Source organism: Pan paniscus, chromosome 2, assembly GCF_029289425.2.
Source record: "Pan paniscus chromosome 2, NHGRI_mPanPan1-v2.0_pri, whole genome shotgun sequence".
Taxonomy (NCBI): domain Eukaryota; kingdom Metazoa; phylum Chordata; class Mammalia; order Primates; family Hominidae; genus Pan; species Pan paniscus.
The window spans coordinates 112,711,778-112,728,814 of NC_085926.1; the positions used below are offsets into that span (position 1 = coordinate 112,711,778).

Consider the following 17,037-nt stretch of genomic DNA (forward strand, 5'->3'; position numbering starts at 1 on the left):
TTAGAAGCCATCTTGGGAATTTGGGCTGCAGAAATCAAGGGAGGTCTAGTACGTAAGTAAATATTAGTGCAATAATATTAAATTTTTGAATACTAAAGGAAAACATTTATTGAAAGAAAATTGCTTTATATCCTTAACAACTACCTTGCTATCGAGGATTTTTAGAGAATTGCAGAATTTCAGAGTTGATGCTATATGGAGGATTTTCTTTTCTTTTAATTTTTTTTTTAGAGACAGGGTTTCACTCTGTCACCCAAGCTGGAGTGCGGTGGCATGACCATAGCTCACTACAGCCTCAAACTCCTGGGCTCAAACAATCCTCCCATCTTAGCCTCATGAGTAGCTGGGATCACACATCCGGCTAATTTTTTTTTTTTTTTTTGTATAGACAGGGTTTTGCTTGGTGGCCCAAGCTTGTCTCAAACTCCTGTCTTCAAGTGATCCTCCCTCCTTGGCCTCCCAAGGTGCTGGGATTACAGGTGTGAGCTACTGTTTCTGGCCCCAAAGATTTTATTTTTATGATGACAGAATATCAGTGTTAGCAGAGTCCATTAAAATTACATATGACAATCATCTGTTTAACCCATTTATGCCAAATGTTGCAATTTTGTGTGTGTGTGTGTGTGTGTGTGTGAAAAATCAGACCTTGGTGATGACCTTGAGCAACAGGATATACATAACTGCCACAAGCTTAGCATTCCAATAGTGGAACACTAGGCATAAATGGGTTATGGCTTCAGTATCCTGCAAAATATCCCTGTAAGGTAGCTGTCTATGCTTAAACACCTTGGTCTTAGGAAACTAGGATTTGTGGATATTAGGCAATGTTATGGGCTGATTGTGTCCCCTAAAATACATAGGGTGAAGCCCTAAGCTCCTACCAACTGTATTTGGAGATAAGGCCTTTGAAGAAGTAATTAAGGTTTAATGAGGTCATAAGGTTGGCACTCTAATCCACTAAGACTGGCGTCCTTATAAGGACAGGAAGAGACATCAGAGGTTCTCTTGAGCTCACAAAGAAAAGGCTGTGTAAGGACACAGCAGCAGAAGGCTATCTGCAGCCAAAGACAGAGGCCTCGGGAAAAACCAAACCTGATGACACCTCAGTATTGGACTTCTAGCCTCCAGAGTTGTGAGAAACCAATTTCTGTTTGCTAGTCCACCCACCTTGTGGTATTTTGTTATGGTAGGCCTACAGACTGATATGGTGCCTGTATCAGTGCCTATATGGTGCCTATCTCATCACAACCTGTAAGGAAGGAATTACTTAAAGCCAATTTATAGGTATAGAAACAGACTATGGAACATTCAAGAAATGTCCCAAGAGACAAGGATTCAATAAAAGTGGCATAACTGAGATTTAATCTAGGTCTATCCTCCATATTATTTTTTACCCTCCTATTTTTTACCTTTGAACACAGAAGGCTGCTACAAAGTTAGTGTTTCATATTGACTTGAGTATTTTATTCTTGTAGGTTTCATCACTGGCTGATGGTCTATTTGTTGGAGTAACAGAAAGCAACATAATTTATCTTTTAGATGACTGTCATTCATATACTTGAAGATAGTTATTACATTCCTTCCTCCTGAATTTCCTGTTAATCCCGGTTCCCTTAACCATTGCTCATATCACATGTTTCAGTTCCCTACCATTCTGGCCACTTATACCTGAAGATGTTCCTATCTATTTAAATTTCTTGTACTGGGTTGGAAAGTCATATCTCTGCTACGTCATTCATGACTAGTCTTTTTAAAATATAAAGGCAATATCTTGCATTTATCCATTTAGAAAATTTCATCTGTTAGATGTAGCCCATAATTCCAGTCTTTCAATGTCTTTGGAATTCGATTACTTCATTCAACAACTTTTCTATGTATCTGGACTCATGTCATCTGCAAATCTAATGAATATGTTTTCATTCCAGTTATTGAAAAAAACTTGTGACCAAGATAAGGCCGAAAATATCCTTGCAATATGCCACAGGAATCCCCTATATTATGATATTGAGCCATTTGTTTGTACCTAATAGTGTGGTCAATCAACCAGTTACTAATCCAGCTGTACCTAGATCAGTTACTAATCCAGCTGTACCTAGATCAGTAACTAACCCAGCTGTACCTAGATCAGTAACTAACCCAGCTGTACCTAGATCAGTAACTAATCCAGCTGTACCTAGATCAGTAACTAATCCAGCTGTACCTAGATCAGTAACTAATCCAGCTGTACCTAGATCAGTAACTAATCCAGCTGTGCCTAGTTTAGTAACTAATCCAGCTGTGCCTAGATTAGTAACTAATCCAGCTGTGCCTAGATTAGTTACTAATCCAGCTGTGCCTAGATTAGTTACTAATCCAGCTGTGCCTAGATTAGTTACTAATCCAGCTGTGCCTAGATTAGTTACTAATCCAGCTGTGCCTAGATTAGTTACTAATCTGTCTATATATCTAACCCAGGAGATATCAGATCACATATTGTAGACATCATTTTACTGAAGCCATTCTATTGTCTAGCAAGCACCACTTCTTTCAGTGGATCATGATACGTTGTTTTATACTTTATTGCTTTAATAATCCATTCTAGACTGTTGCTCAGGACTAACAGCAAGTAGTTGCATCATCATAAATTGTCTTTCTATACTTTCTGTAAATCAGAAGATTTCCACATCTCTAGTTATCTAACATTGTTTCTCTTCTCCTCAAACATGGATGGTAGTAATTGACTATCTCATTGACAAATCCTCTCATGAGTATATGGTTCTCTATCCCTATTTTTAGGCTCTTCTCCTTTTCCTTTTTTTCCTGTTATCTTCCAAGGAAAGAGTCACTCATGTTTTATCATGAATGGTATGTTGGTCAGAGATAGACCTGCAAACTGGAACAACTGAGAAGATTTATACAAAGTGTTGTCCTAGAGTCCCTGACTGTGCCTGTAGAGGAAAATGTACTATGATTAGGTGAGGCTTTGCTCTCATCTCCACACAGGGCTCTGCATGGCTTTTCTATTTCACTTCTGGCAGTACTCCTGGGGAAGGCTACATCCTTTTCCTATTCACTCTGGGTGACTTCCTTTGCCAAAGATTCAAGACAGCTTTGTATTTTTCAGTCTTTAACTGAGAAAGGTTGTGATATATAATGCCTTTATTTTCCCATGAAGACTTTCTCTGAGGCATGCACATAGCCACGACCTTTACCTAATCAAGAAAAGTTGTTTGGGCAGTGGGGGATGGGGATGCAGGTTGGACTTTAAATGCACAAATCAGTTCTAATAAAAACACTGAGATTCAGGTGCCTGAGGTTAGAAATACTGGAGGGAATTCAATTACACTAATTAATATTTAAGAAGGGCTAGAGATCACATACTGAATGTGGGAAACTAGGCCAGTCAGACATGAGCATATGGGGAGGGCAAGATCAACAGATAAAAGCAACAAACAAATCATAGATAAATGCTCCAACAGGAATGAAATAGAGAATATAAAATAAATGTTCCAACAGACACTGAAGAGGAGGTAAATGGTCTACCAGACATAAAAGCAAAATGTTCCAACATACACACAAGACATTTTATTGGTTTAATGTAAACACATATATTATAAAAATGATTTTTCCACATAAGTTAGTAGGAAATGTTACCCATTTATAGAAACAGACTTACGGGTTCTATGAATTCACAGCATACTATATTTGCTCTCATTTCCTCACTGGCTCATGATGCAGGAGTCTCAATAAGGCTTGACTTTCATTACAGGTAGTTCTCCAATGCCTAAGCCTACCTGGATACCCAACGCCTGACAGAAGGCTGAAAAGCTGCAGAGTGTGCCTGCTTCTGCACAAGTTTTTCTAGTTCCGGTTGCTCTAATGTGATTTGGTTGGTGTCACAGCTAATACCACATTCTCTATTTGATCTGATTTTTCATCTGTGGCCCAGACAGTTGATTCTGATTTTTGGTCACTCTTTTATAGACTTGAAAGTTTTCTAGAGAAGGCACTAGTGGTGCCAGGACTATCTTGCTTCCTTCTGTCCTGTCTACACTAGCATTTAATTACACTTTTCTACCTCTTTTCTACCTCTATGCCCTCTCACCCTCCTTCATCTTGGGAGCTTCCAAAACTAGAAGCCAAGAGAATTAACTAGGTTGCTTTATAAAAATTGTATATATGTAGGGTAAACATGACATTTTGATATACATTGGATTGCTTTTGCTATCAACGGCATCATGTAGAGGTAGTAGTAGAAGCATGGAAGGGTAGAAGAAAGGACTGAGACTGAGATTTGGACTCCTCTTTCAAATTTTCTGATGTACACATAGAGTAACTAGATGGCCTGGACTGTCTATGTACAATACGGAATTTTAGGCTCCTGGAGGAAACAAACCAAAACAAAAATAAAAACAAAGTCCTTTTCCTTCAGGAGCTTTAGCTTTAGAAGAATAAATGATTCACATATACCAAAACCCACAAGATGCGGTATCTCCAAAAAGTTAAATTGTCTCTTACCTAATAGAGGATCAGAAAAAGAAAAGATAGTTATTTCCTAAAAATTGTTTGAACCAAATTTGTGGTTTTCAAACTATGCTTCATGGTCCCCAGACTTACAAAGAGATGATTACAAAAAGATTATCAAATAGATATAAATAAATAAATAAAAATAAATACATATATAATATGTAGTAAATATATATATATCAATTTGCAATTGTGATAAAAATGACATGCAAATTTAAATGTATTATATAAATTTAAAAAACACTGGAGACCAATGTGTTATTACAAGTTAATTATGTACAATAAGAATAAGCAGCTTTCATGCAGGCCTCTAATTAAGGCTCTCAGATTGGAATACAAGCTGTTAAAAAAAAAACTGTTACAATATGCAACTACTTATCAGTCTGATGATTTTTTTGATATCATATAGTACAGTACAGAAAGTCTTCATTTATTGCCATCCATAGGTTCTTGGAAACTGTGATTTTAAGTGAAACAACATATAATGAAAGCAATTTTACCATAGACTAATTGATATAAATAAGAGTTAAGTTCTTATGGCAAATTTTGGGTCACAGAAACATCATCAAGTTTCTAAATAAAGATCAAAACACTTTTGATATTAAACATTGAAATAAATGTGAGCTGTACATGCATTTAAGTAAGATTAATAAAAGCAAGAAATAAATGTGAGCTGTACATACATTTAAGAAAGATTAATAAAAGTAAGATAATTATTTAATCAATAATTCCAGTTCAGGGTCATGAGTGGATGGAGCCTATCTCAGCAGCTCAGGGATTGGTAAGGTGGGAACCAAGCCTAGACAGGATGCCATTCTATCTTAGGGGGCACTCACACACAGCCACATTCACTCAGACACACCAATGAGCCTAACACGCACATCTTTGGGATGTGGGAGAAAACCCACTACCCAGAGAAAACTTATGCAGATATGGGGAGAAAGTGCCAACTCTACACACACAGTGGCTCACTGGGAATAGTTCTTTTTTTTTTTTTTCCCATCAGCGTTATGACACCATGTTATTTGAGTATCTGCTATATTCCCCATACAAAAATACATTGATTTTTGAGCCAATACAATAATCCAATGCTGAGTTTTTATTCCTTTGTATATTTGCCATTATATTCTTATTGGATGACTTTGTAATATTCAATATGATAAATAATCTGAATTTAAAAATGAGTTTATCTCAATAAAATATTACTCATTATTCCATATGTTAAGTTTCTAATAAGATTTAGTTTGAAAAGAGGATTCTACTTGTTTAAAAGAAATATGAAAAATGTCTGGATCAAATAATATATATGTATCCTGCAACTCAAGGCAGTATGAATCTCATATGGCTCCAGGCTGCTCAGTTTCTGAATTTATCAACTTGCTGGCTTAGACCACTGTATACAGCAGATGCATTGGGCCCAAACTAGATTTTATATATGGGCCACTATTCCTTCAGGCTTAAGAACAGTATTTTTATACTGAGGAATAGCTTATTTATCATGAAACCATCATACATCAAAAGAAGTCACGTTGCCTTAAACTTATCCAGTACATGAAATTTATCACCCTCAAAGTTCTAGATTATCAGAATTTAATATATTAGTTTAAAATATAACCAGTTGATAACCAAGAAATAAGTCAATGGAAACCTCTTTAATTATCTAAGCAGCTCATCTTGTTTATAATAATTGTATAACTTACAGATACATACTCATTTATTTTTCACTCAAAATATATTATATTGAAAGACTTCAGAAGATTTTTTTCTTAATATTAACCAACATTACTTATAGTTAGGAACAGAGTGAGCCAAAAAGGATTCTCACCACTACAGAGAATAAAACTAGCAAATCTGGGGAAAGATCCATTTTCCAAAACCTGAACTACACTCTATGATGGTAACATTTCAAGTATTTATAACACTTAAGTGTAAGTCAAGACTTGATTGAATGAGGCCTTTCATGATGTTTATGTAGAGTAGTCAAACCAGAGTTATTTATGTATTTGTTTATTTTTAAAGGCTGTCATTTGAAAGTTATCACAGTATAAAGGTAAAGGATGCACCTGAGTTTCCATTCTAGCTCCACATTCCTGGCTGTGTGACCTTGGATAATTTAGTTAAACTAAACTTCAGTTTTCACTTCTGTAAAATGAAGGAAATAGTAGAGGTTCTATTGTCATGAATTTCTAGCAAGAAATCAATGAATAAATGAAATGATGAATGAATGTTGCTTAGCATGTTGCCTGGCACATAAAAAGCTCTCAGTAAATATTAACTGTAATTAAAAAATATCTAAAAGCCGGTTGCTTTCTTTTGGTTATTTTTTTAATATGACTTGATTTTATTCATAACTTACTGACTATATTTTCTTCCCTTCTGGAATGATGTTCTATTGAGGTTTCTTTTTCTTTTATTCCAGAATGTTCTCTGAGCAATCTCTTCATTTCTGCCTCATTCATCAGATAGGATTGTAGGCGTTCATTTTGGTAGTTCTGCATTTGGTTTTCTGTCACTGCTTATGCTGTTTTCTTGTTCTAACTCAGTGGTTTAAAAAGTAAAATTCAAGTAAGGACTAAACATAAGAGAATTTACTGGGACTAATGGTTATCAAAATTGGGCATAAAGGGATGTTATTAAAAATAAATCACACAGAGGGAGAACAGCTGATGACAGCAGCTGTGAAATGGATGTACATGGTGGGAATCAGTGAGCCCCAAAGAAACAAACAAAAAACACTGGAGGGCCATGAAACTTACATGATTTACAAGGGAAACCCAAGCTTTATGAACAGCCTCTGAAGACTACAGAGGCCAAGCAAGTCCCTTCTGGATGAAAATTTGGATAAGACAGCAATACTGAAAGGAGTTATGTTCCCTGATCAAATGGGAGCTACAGATAAGAAAAGAATGAGAAATAAAATGAAAATCTTTACCGAGTTTGATTTCCTTATTGTATAATCTGCACTGAGGGGACACCATCTCTGGGTATACCACTATAGATACACTTACCAAATGCTTAGTGATTATTGCAATAGTTAGAAGAGAATATATTTTAAGAGCCAAAGTTACAAATCTATGGACAAGATGAATTAATATTAGAACCCATGTTGAGATATATAGGGCCCAAGTAGTCTGTGACACAAAAGTTTGTGTTTTTATTTAAATAGAACTCTAAAGACTTAGTTGTTTGAAATATATTTAATGTAGAGAAACATTTTTTTGAAAATTTGGTTTACTGTAAAGATGACTGGAGATGTCTAACTTTTTGCCTTTTTTTTCTAGATATGGACCCACCTCTCTATTTTCAAGAGCATTAAATTCAGTTAAAAACTAAAAACAAAAATACTGCCAAGGGATTGAGATGGTAAAGTAACATCATGCCTGATAGAATAAACTATCAACACAGCATGAACAAACCCAACTGAAATGGAACAAGCAAGCTTAACACAAGTCAAAGAAGCTCTCTAGAGTGTTAAAATGAAAATACGACTAAACAGAACCAAAACTGCTATTCATGGGAATAGCAAATGAAGAATTTTCTTCAGAATCTACACGGATAACTTCTATGAGATTATTCAAAATGTGGAAATTTTTTTCAGAATTCTTGTTTCCAAATGGAATTTAATACATTTCATGAAACAAATGAAATTTTATCAGAAATGAAACATTTAAATTACCAAAAGCCTAGCCTCCTTAGGAAGGCTGTTTTAGGAAGACATGGGTAGAAATATTTTCATCAAAGCCCTGATCATCTTCCCTTTTTGAGGTGAAATCACTCTACTCTGCTGGAAACCTACATTTAGTTATTTATAAACCAGTATTAAATGTATATTGTTTCAAATCTCTATGTAGGAAAAATATCCCACATTCATTCCCATTTTACTATGAACTGTATAAACTTCTAAAATCATCATGAAAAGAAAAACATCACCCTTTCTGCTAATTAAGTGTTCTTGCTTTTTTTCTAGTAATGGGTATTTGAAAAATAACAATATGCAAGAGTATGATCTTACAGTGAATATAGCCACTAGGTCAATATGATAAATTTAATGTGAGACTTTAAAATTGAGCTTTCCTTTTATGCTACTATTCTCTAAATAACTTCTTTATTTGCTATGATTAAAATATCTTTTCATCAAATTTGATATAAATATACTAGATATGGTAAACATATTTATCATTTAAAATAACAATTGAATTGTACAATAAACACTATATCATTGCCCAATTTTTATTTTGATAAAATCTTTTTAAGTGATATCATTTCATGTTAGGCTTTTTGTGCTGCTTAATATTATAATTAATAATTCATATTTTTGTCTTTCTCCTCTCTGACAACTTTTATTTTTAATCGGTGGGCATGTGCCAAATTGGTTTGTTATTTATTTATAATGTAAAATGACAAGGGAATTGAATATGTGAAATAAGATAGATTTTCTTTCATATGACAAAAATTTCTTAGTAATGGGGATGCTTCTCGCTTACCCTTATAGATTCAAGGGTTTTAGAGAGGTTAGATCAAATGTCACACTTCTCATATAACAACATGTGGTAAGTGCATTAAATAGACTGTTCATTTTTTAAAAATTCATTTTAGTTTTGTGAAGACATCTGGGCACATGCATAAAAAACAGGACAAAACAATATCAAAATTTGTAAAAGACTCCCTACTCCGATAAATCCTATAGTGTCAATTAAGTAAAAATTCTGACCAAACAGATGTATTTGTATTCTTTCTTAAAAACTAAAACAGGCAAACGTAATAGGAATAAACAGAGAACGTTTCAAAGATACAGAATTTCCATTGAAAAAATCAAATGTTCTGTCTGTAGGACTTTATAGAACATTAAATAATCTTTTCAGTACTGTCCATAACCAGAAACCACATAAGCTGGATGCTAGACTATTGACTAGTTATGAGAAAAAATTCACAGTTTGATCTCAAGGGCATCAGCGATCCTGGGCTCAGGTGATCCTCCCGCCTTGGCCTCCCAAAGTGTTGGGATTACAGGTGTGAGCCATCATGCCTGGCCATCGTGCCAACGTATTGAAGTGGCAAGAACTAATGCTGAGCAGAGAATGGGCCATACCTGGGTGGTTTTAAGAGGTGCTGCTATAATGAAAAAGCACAGGCTCACCCAAGAACTACCGTGGAATCAGAACCTCTAGGGATATGGCCCTAGAATCTGCATTTTAAGCCAGTTCTTGAGGTGCAATTCAGTTTGAGAACTACAGTCTTAAGGCAAAACCTTTCTATCATACCAGAGCTTCCAATTGTCAGGCCCTTTGAATCCACCCTTTGTGTCAAACCTTAGATAATTAAAGAGACATAACAAACGTGATCCTGTTACATGCTTCCTCACAGATTTCAGTGTCTCCCATTTCTTCTATTAGTTTAAAAAACATAGTCCACCATCACAGGGCCCTGCTTAAGCCAGCTCCTCCTCTGTGGCTCTGCCTTTGTGGTCAACCTGTGCAAAACTTTGAGGCTGTGACATCACTTAGTCAGTCTCCAACATTTGGAACAAGAGAACTTTTTCTAACAATTTGATCCCAATTCCTATTTTAAGCTTGAGCATTATGAAGGCTGTATCTGTATATAATATTGAACACTTCAAAACAATTTTAGATCTTAATTATTTTGTTATTAAAATGTTGGGGGTGTTTAAGTTGACATTGAGTCAGATGTAGGAACTGATATACAGTGAAGTTAAATCCTTTAGGGTAAACTCATTCAGTGGTAGAGGCTGAACTACAGAGCCTAGGCATTCTGACATTCCACCACTGTGCTTATCAGCTTGCTCCTTGAGCAAACCTTTCCCTGCCTTTATGAGAATATGCCCATTTTATGAGCTCTGTATCTATGAGATATTTTACCTATGCTTATGTACACATGGTGTTTATCTTTCAAAGCTGGACTATGGAAAAGCCTAATTTTACAAACATGTTAGTAAAAGATTATGTAATCTGAGGTGATTACGTTTAAAATGGCAATGATAATGATGTTAATTCCAGTCCTGTGAGGTACTGTTTCTGATCTGGAAAGAGCAGTTTTCTTTTTTAACAGCTTATTTTGTATTTTCATAATCCATTTTAAGGTTTGGTATTAATATAGACATGAGAAATAAAATATAACTGTTGCCATGCCAAATGTATATCAAAAAGTTGCTAATAGCCATGACTACTATTTGGTTAACTGTATTTCACTATTTAAATAAAATGATGGAAAATGATGTGTCTAGGATCTCATTCATAATAATGAAAGACAATAGAAACTATTAGCATAGGTATGATGCTAATGAATGGTAAATTTTCAATAGAGATCCATCGACCAGATTCTTTGAAAAATGTTTCCTGTGGGTACGAAAAATGCACACAAACAAACACATGCATCAAAATGTCCATAATTAAGTTTTTAGGGAAAAATACCAATATATGTTGGTTAAGGACTTTCACTTAAATGGCATTATAGATCTTTCAGAAATGAGAGTTGATTTATACTTCAGTATTTTGGTTCCCAAAGGTTGGGACAGTGGGTGGTAGAGGAAAAGTAGAGTAAATGGAAGGTACACATGTATGTGTGTGCATATGGGCAACTTTAAGCACCTTGAATTTAATGAACAAAAAATGTCATTATTCTGTGTTTATATATTTTTGTGTGAAACAAGTACCTTTCTCTATCACTGGAGTTTACATGGTTTTTCTCATGATATCTTTTGAGAATCTCTTTAAACACTAAAATACATTTTTCCAAATGAAAACTCCCATAATTCTGCTTTATTAATATCTGAATGAATATTTCCATTGATTTGTCCAGAAGAAGGAACTGAGTACTGTTTAGAGAGCAATCTTTTTCATGATAATTGGCAGCAATGTTTCCCTGCTATCAGAAAGAAAACTATAGAAATACGAAACTTTAGATAAACATGGAGATAAAAATAATATTATAGAGTCCAACTGGTATCTTTGAGGTGAGGACAGGCTGAGATGGACTCCTTGGCTTCCTTCTGTCCAAAAATTTCCTGTTTCCCTATTTCCTATGGTTACCACCATGGAACATGTTAAAATCTCAGTAGGGACTCTGTTTCAACTTTTCCTGTCAAAACACAGTGAAAAAGCTTAATGGAAAAAAATGTCCTTCCTATCTCCACGCCAGGCACAGTGTAAGATCCACAAACTTAAAAGCCAGGAAAATATTCTTTTATGTGCCCCAAAGCTGGGCAAGTGACCTAGTACTACAAAAATTCCCAAATAGGCATGTGACCTGACTAATGTGTGCTGTGAGATGAGTCAAGAAAAATGGAACCATCTGTACTTTTATTGGACAGTCAAATAATTTCTTTCTGTCCACCCAAAAACATAATTTCTATGTTAAGAGTGATACAAGGAGACTTTTAGAAAGTCTAATTTTTAAAATCAGAGATATAAAAATATATGAAAAGTATAACCTATTAAACACTGGTGGAGATAAGCAAATAGGCTTATGAAATCATTATTGCTTTAAAAATTTGTTACCTACTCATTGTGTACTAAGGCTTCTCTATGACATACAGAAGAGGCCGGTGCGGTGGCTCACGCCTGTAATCCCAGCATTTCGGGAGGCTGAGGCAGGTGGATCATGAGGTCAGGAGTTCAAGACCAGCCTGGCCAAGATGGGGAAACCCCGTCTCTACTGAAAATACAAAAAAAAAAAAAAAAATTAGCTGGGCATGGCGGTGGGCACCTGTAATCCCAGCTACTCTGGAGGCAGAGGCAGAGAACTGCTTGAACCTTGGAGGCGGAGGTTGCAGCAAGCCAAGATTGCCCCACTGCACTCCAGCCTGGGTGATAGAGCAAGACTGTAAAAAAAAAAAAAAGAAAAGAAAAGAAAAAAAGACATACAGAAGGAAATCAGGGAAAATGGGAAAATGAAGGGAATTAACAAATTGCAATAATCTTTAAGAAGTAGAGTATGAACAATTTTCCTTTTCTAGGATGAAAGCTACCAACAACTGAACTCTTAGAGTGAGTGATGGCAGAAAAAAATAGCAATCAAGAATAGGGGCATGTTAGTTTTTAGACATGTTTACAAAACTCTGCCTTTTATTTCTTAAACCCATAGGTCAACCACCCATCATACCTACATTACCCCATATGACAAGTGGATTTGTTGTATATTTCAAGTTTTTAATCTTGGTGGGAAGGGGGAGGGCAGAGAAGTATTTATTGGTAAAATATCATAATAAAGGTTGAGCCTGTCAATGATTGTACCTAACAATAATAAATACGTGTAGGAAGTAAGAAAGGCAAAAATGAAGCCGGGTAGGATACTGTGGATATGGTGACAGACAAGTATCTATATGAAATCCTGAGATATTTGTCCTCCATTTCATAAATTAAAGTGCCCCCTCTTTTGCTTTACAGATAAGGAAACTGAGGTGCATTATAATAGCAACAGCAGCTGATGTGTAGTAGATCCATACCACAAGCCAGGTACGATGTCAAACATTTAAATGTATCATTTAATTTAATTTTCATAGATCTCCTACAAGACAAGTGCTATTATTTTCATTTTACATACGAGAAAACTAAAGCTGACAGAGATTAAACAACTTGTCCAAGGTTGCATAGTAACTAAGTGAAAGAGCCAAGATATGAACTCAGATCTGTCTGATTTCAAAACCCAGGCCCTTAAACACTAGGCCAGTGGTTTTTTAACCCTGATTGCACATTAGAAGCACCTGGCAAGCTTTTAAAACCTACTGATACTCAGACCCTACCCCAGAACAATTAAATCAGAATTTCTTGTACCTGGGCCCTGATGTGGGTGTTTGTTTCAAAGCCTTTCTGGGTGACTGTAACATATAGCTTGGGTAAAGAAGAATTGTTGGGTGTTTCCCATGGAGGTCAGTATATCTGTGCCAATATGTGAGGTAGTACAAGACTCAAGTGTCCTCAGTCTGTCTGCAGTGGTTTTTCCCTTGCCCCATCATGTTCACTTTGACATCTTTTTTTTATTATGATTTTTGGAGAAGTAATATACAAGTGACAATTTTTTTACAAAGCATTGTCACAGCAGAACATGGTCATAAGTCCATCAAAGAGAAACCTGTTCATATCTATGTACAGGCTATGATGAATGAATACAAAGAAGACTATGTTTATTACTCTCATCCCCAAAGGGAAGTATAAAGCTGGCCTTAAAAGCTGTTCATACCAAAGCTAATCACTAAAATTTGGAATGGCTTCCTCCTCTCCTTTCACAAATGCAATAGGGTAGCCACTGGATCTAAGGGGAAAAGATCCAATTACCACTCTTTACAATGCTTTTTCACTTAGGATCTCAAGACGACTGACAGTCATTCAAAACATAAAAGTAAAGTGAAAATGTCTCTAGTAGAAGTGAAAAGAAAATGTCTGTAGTAGGAAGAAGGCCTAAATTTGTGTCTATACTCCGCCACTTTACTGCAATGACTTGAGGCCAAAAGTAAAGTGACAGAGTATAGACACAAATTTACTGCCATGACTTGAGCCTTGATTTCCTTTTCTATATGTACTTAAGCCACATCATCCTTAGGGCAGTGATCCCAAAAATGTGGTCCCCATCAGCATCATCTGGAAACATATCAGAAGTGAAATTATCAGTCCCTACCCTAGACTCTGAATCAGAAACTTGGTGAAGGGGCAGTAATCTGTGTCTTAACAAACATTGCAAATAATTCTGACCACCTCCAGCTGACTCTGATGTATCCACCTCCATGGGGTTGTTGTCTAAGGATAAAAGGAGATGGTCCATAAAATTGTTAGTTTTTTTACTATCTACTGAAATCAGAAATTTCAAAATTCTCTCACAGAGATATTTTAGAGAAATAATGTTACAGCCTACATTAGTTAGATAATAACCTCATTTCTGAATTTCACTTTGAATGTGTAGACGAGGCACAAGTCAACCAGAGGTTATGCAATTAGCTTGGAGTCAAAGAGAAAGCAAGGAGTAGAGCTGAGAAGGAAACCCCAGTGTGAACTTGATTTTTATTCAATCAAACTGTTAAGGTACCAACCACGCACTTTCATCTATAATCACAATGAACCTTTTAATAAACATGTTTCTATCCTCTTAGCTTAAAAAATATAACAGTAGCTTTTTGGATTTTAAAACAGATTGACTTCTATACTTCTGGGCTAAAGGCAGCTCAAGAGTCAATAAGAATCACAAGCTTTCCACAGTGAGAAGAAAGTGCAATTGCCCAGTCCTCTCTATCTATGAAGTGCAGACAGTATTCCTCTTCCTCACCTCACACTTTCGATTATTGCAATGGTGGAAACCATGATAAATAAAAGCACTTATCTAGTGGTTTGGTTTTCACTAAAATTACAGACTTCTGTAACATTATTTGGATACCATAAAACACAAACCAAATTTTAGGAGATGCTTTAGGGTGTTTTTTCCCCTGCCCTCCTGTCGGAAGCCCTCTATCTTTTTACTGTAATTTATCTGATATAGCTACCAAGATGCTTGATACTTTTACATGCAAGGGTGCTGAAAAACAAAGAGCGAGGGAATGGGTTGTTAATGAAATTCTCTGATTGTAAAAAGCACTCTGGAATGATCAGGTGGTAAATAATAATAAGAGGAAATAACATAAAGTGCTTAGGTGCTACAGCGATAGTCACCATATAAATGCAGAAGAGATCAGACATGAATAGAATTTGCATTTTATGCAGCTGCTGTGTGTGTATATAGAATATACAGTAGCTAATTTTTCAATAATGCTGGTAAAATATTGTTCAAAATCTATTCTTGCTGTCTTCTCACTTTAAAAGGCATTATATAGAAAAACACCCATCTGTCCTAGTGCAATGGTGAATGTGTGCAAAGAGCCTAGAAAAAGAGCCTCTTTGCATACATGAAAAAAAAGAACTCAAATAAAAGGAGATAATGAAGAAGAGACAATAGTAACACTATTAGAACAGCTATGCAGACATGAACAAAGGTGATCTTTGAAAAACATCAGGGATAAATAACTCTGTTAATGTGTGGCAGAGAAACTACAATTAAGACATACAGTAATATACCAAAAATATAGACATGCTTTTATTTTGTCTACTGGGCTATGGTGATAGTGATGGTTGTTTTTGAATAGAAAGGAAGAAGAGAGTGGGAAGTATGATTTCGTTGTTTGTTGTTACTGTTGCTGCTCAGTTTAGAACAACAACATCAACTACACACCAGACCCGTCCAACAGTTCCACAAACAATGCTTACCATGAATCTGCCCTCAATTTTCTTGTTGTTATTTTCCCTTAATACTTATTGATAATCCAGTGCCCATTCATTAGATATGCTAAATCCTCGTCCATGGTTACTCTCCTTTGGAAGAGACTGAGAAGATGCTAAGAGGGAGTTTCTCTTACACATAAGGGAAGAGTCTGTTTAGGAATCTGAGAAAGCAGAGGCCAGGATAAAGAGACCACTAGTCAATCAATACTAAGCACCGAAGACTGAATCACCCAAAGATACAATTATCTCCCTTCCTTTGTTCTGCCTCTTAGTCAAATAAAGGATTGTTTGTAGAACCTTTTCTGTTCCTGATCTCTAAAAAGCAGGACTGGACTTGCACATCCAACTATAATTCAAAATATCTCACATTTCCAACTTGAAAGAAGACATAAACTGTTTCAAAGAAACTCAGAGAGAGCAAATGCATATTCACAAAACTTTCACTTATTCCTAGAATAGGAAAATGGAGAGAGAACTAACCACATAAGAAAGGGCTAATAATAATAATAATAATAGTAATAATGATGATATTAATCAATACTTTGGATTCTAGAGAATGATTTATCACAAAAATTCACCTGTATTAAGGGAGACTCCAGGACAAGGAGGTCATTAAGCTACATTTCCATCTTCAGGATTCAGCCAAACTCAGACTCTCCGGAAAGCTGTAAATGCTCTCAGAACAGACTTTAGTAATGAGATTGGAATGAACACTGGGCCTATGGCATAAAAGCATCTCCCTGCCCCTTGTTCTAAAAGTTAACTATTAAACCATGTGCGGTTCATCCTGATTTGGTTTACTCAATTCTAGAAACAAGGACATGCTGATCAGATTGCCCTGGGCAATTGAATACCTACTGAAGCCTTTGGGAAGACAGTGTTCTTCCCACCACCCCTACTTAAAAGGCTTCTATTATCAGACTACCAATTCTGTGTTACTGGTGAAGGATAGAAAGTATCTTCTTTTGAAGGACAAGTTTTTCACTCACTGAGTTTTCTGCTTTGGGTATATACTCAACATGTTAAGTGCTTAATCTTTTTCCCCCCATTCCCCTTTTTCTACTGTAGTGTTTTTTGTTTGTTTGTTTGTTTGTTTGTTTTTTAATTATTTGAAGAGTCACTTGTCTGGATGCTTCGTTCTAGTAGAATTTGGCTGATTTTTTTCCCAACACCTTTTAGTGGAATGCAGTAACAGATGCATGGAGGGAGAATTGGTCTTAACAGTATTTTTAGGTTTCATCTGTGTCAGAGAGAGATCTCTTCCCTTTATTGA

At 35.7% G+C, this 17,037-nt stretch overlaps 1 protein-coding gene across 43 annotated transcripts in view; it reads right to left on the reverse strand.

The window, feature by feature from the left end:
* Positions 1–17,037, reverse strand: part of ZBTB20 (zinc finger and BTB domain containing 20) — an 830,234-nt gene that overhangs the window by 412,620 nt on the left and 400,577 nt on the right. For 2 of the 43 annotated variants that reach the window (XM_063602525.1, XM_063602533.1), the window contains one exon: positions 12,025–12,177. The exons of 40 other annotated variants lie outside the window; for them this stretch is intronic. The gene's annotated coding sequence lies outside the window, so the exon portion shown is untranslated. Of the gene's footprint in view, positions 1–12,024; positions 15,814–17,037 lie in introns of those variants that run through there. One more of the 43 variants, XM_034957131.4, reaches the window with a different exon arrangement.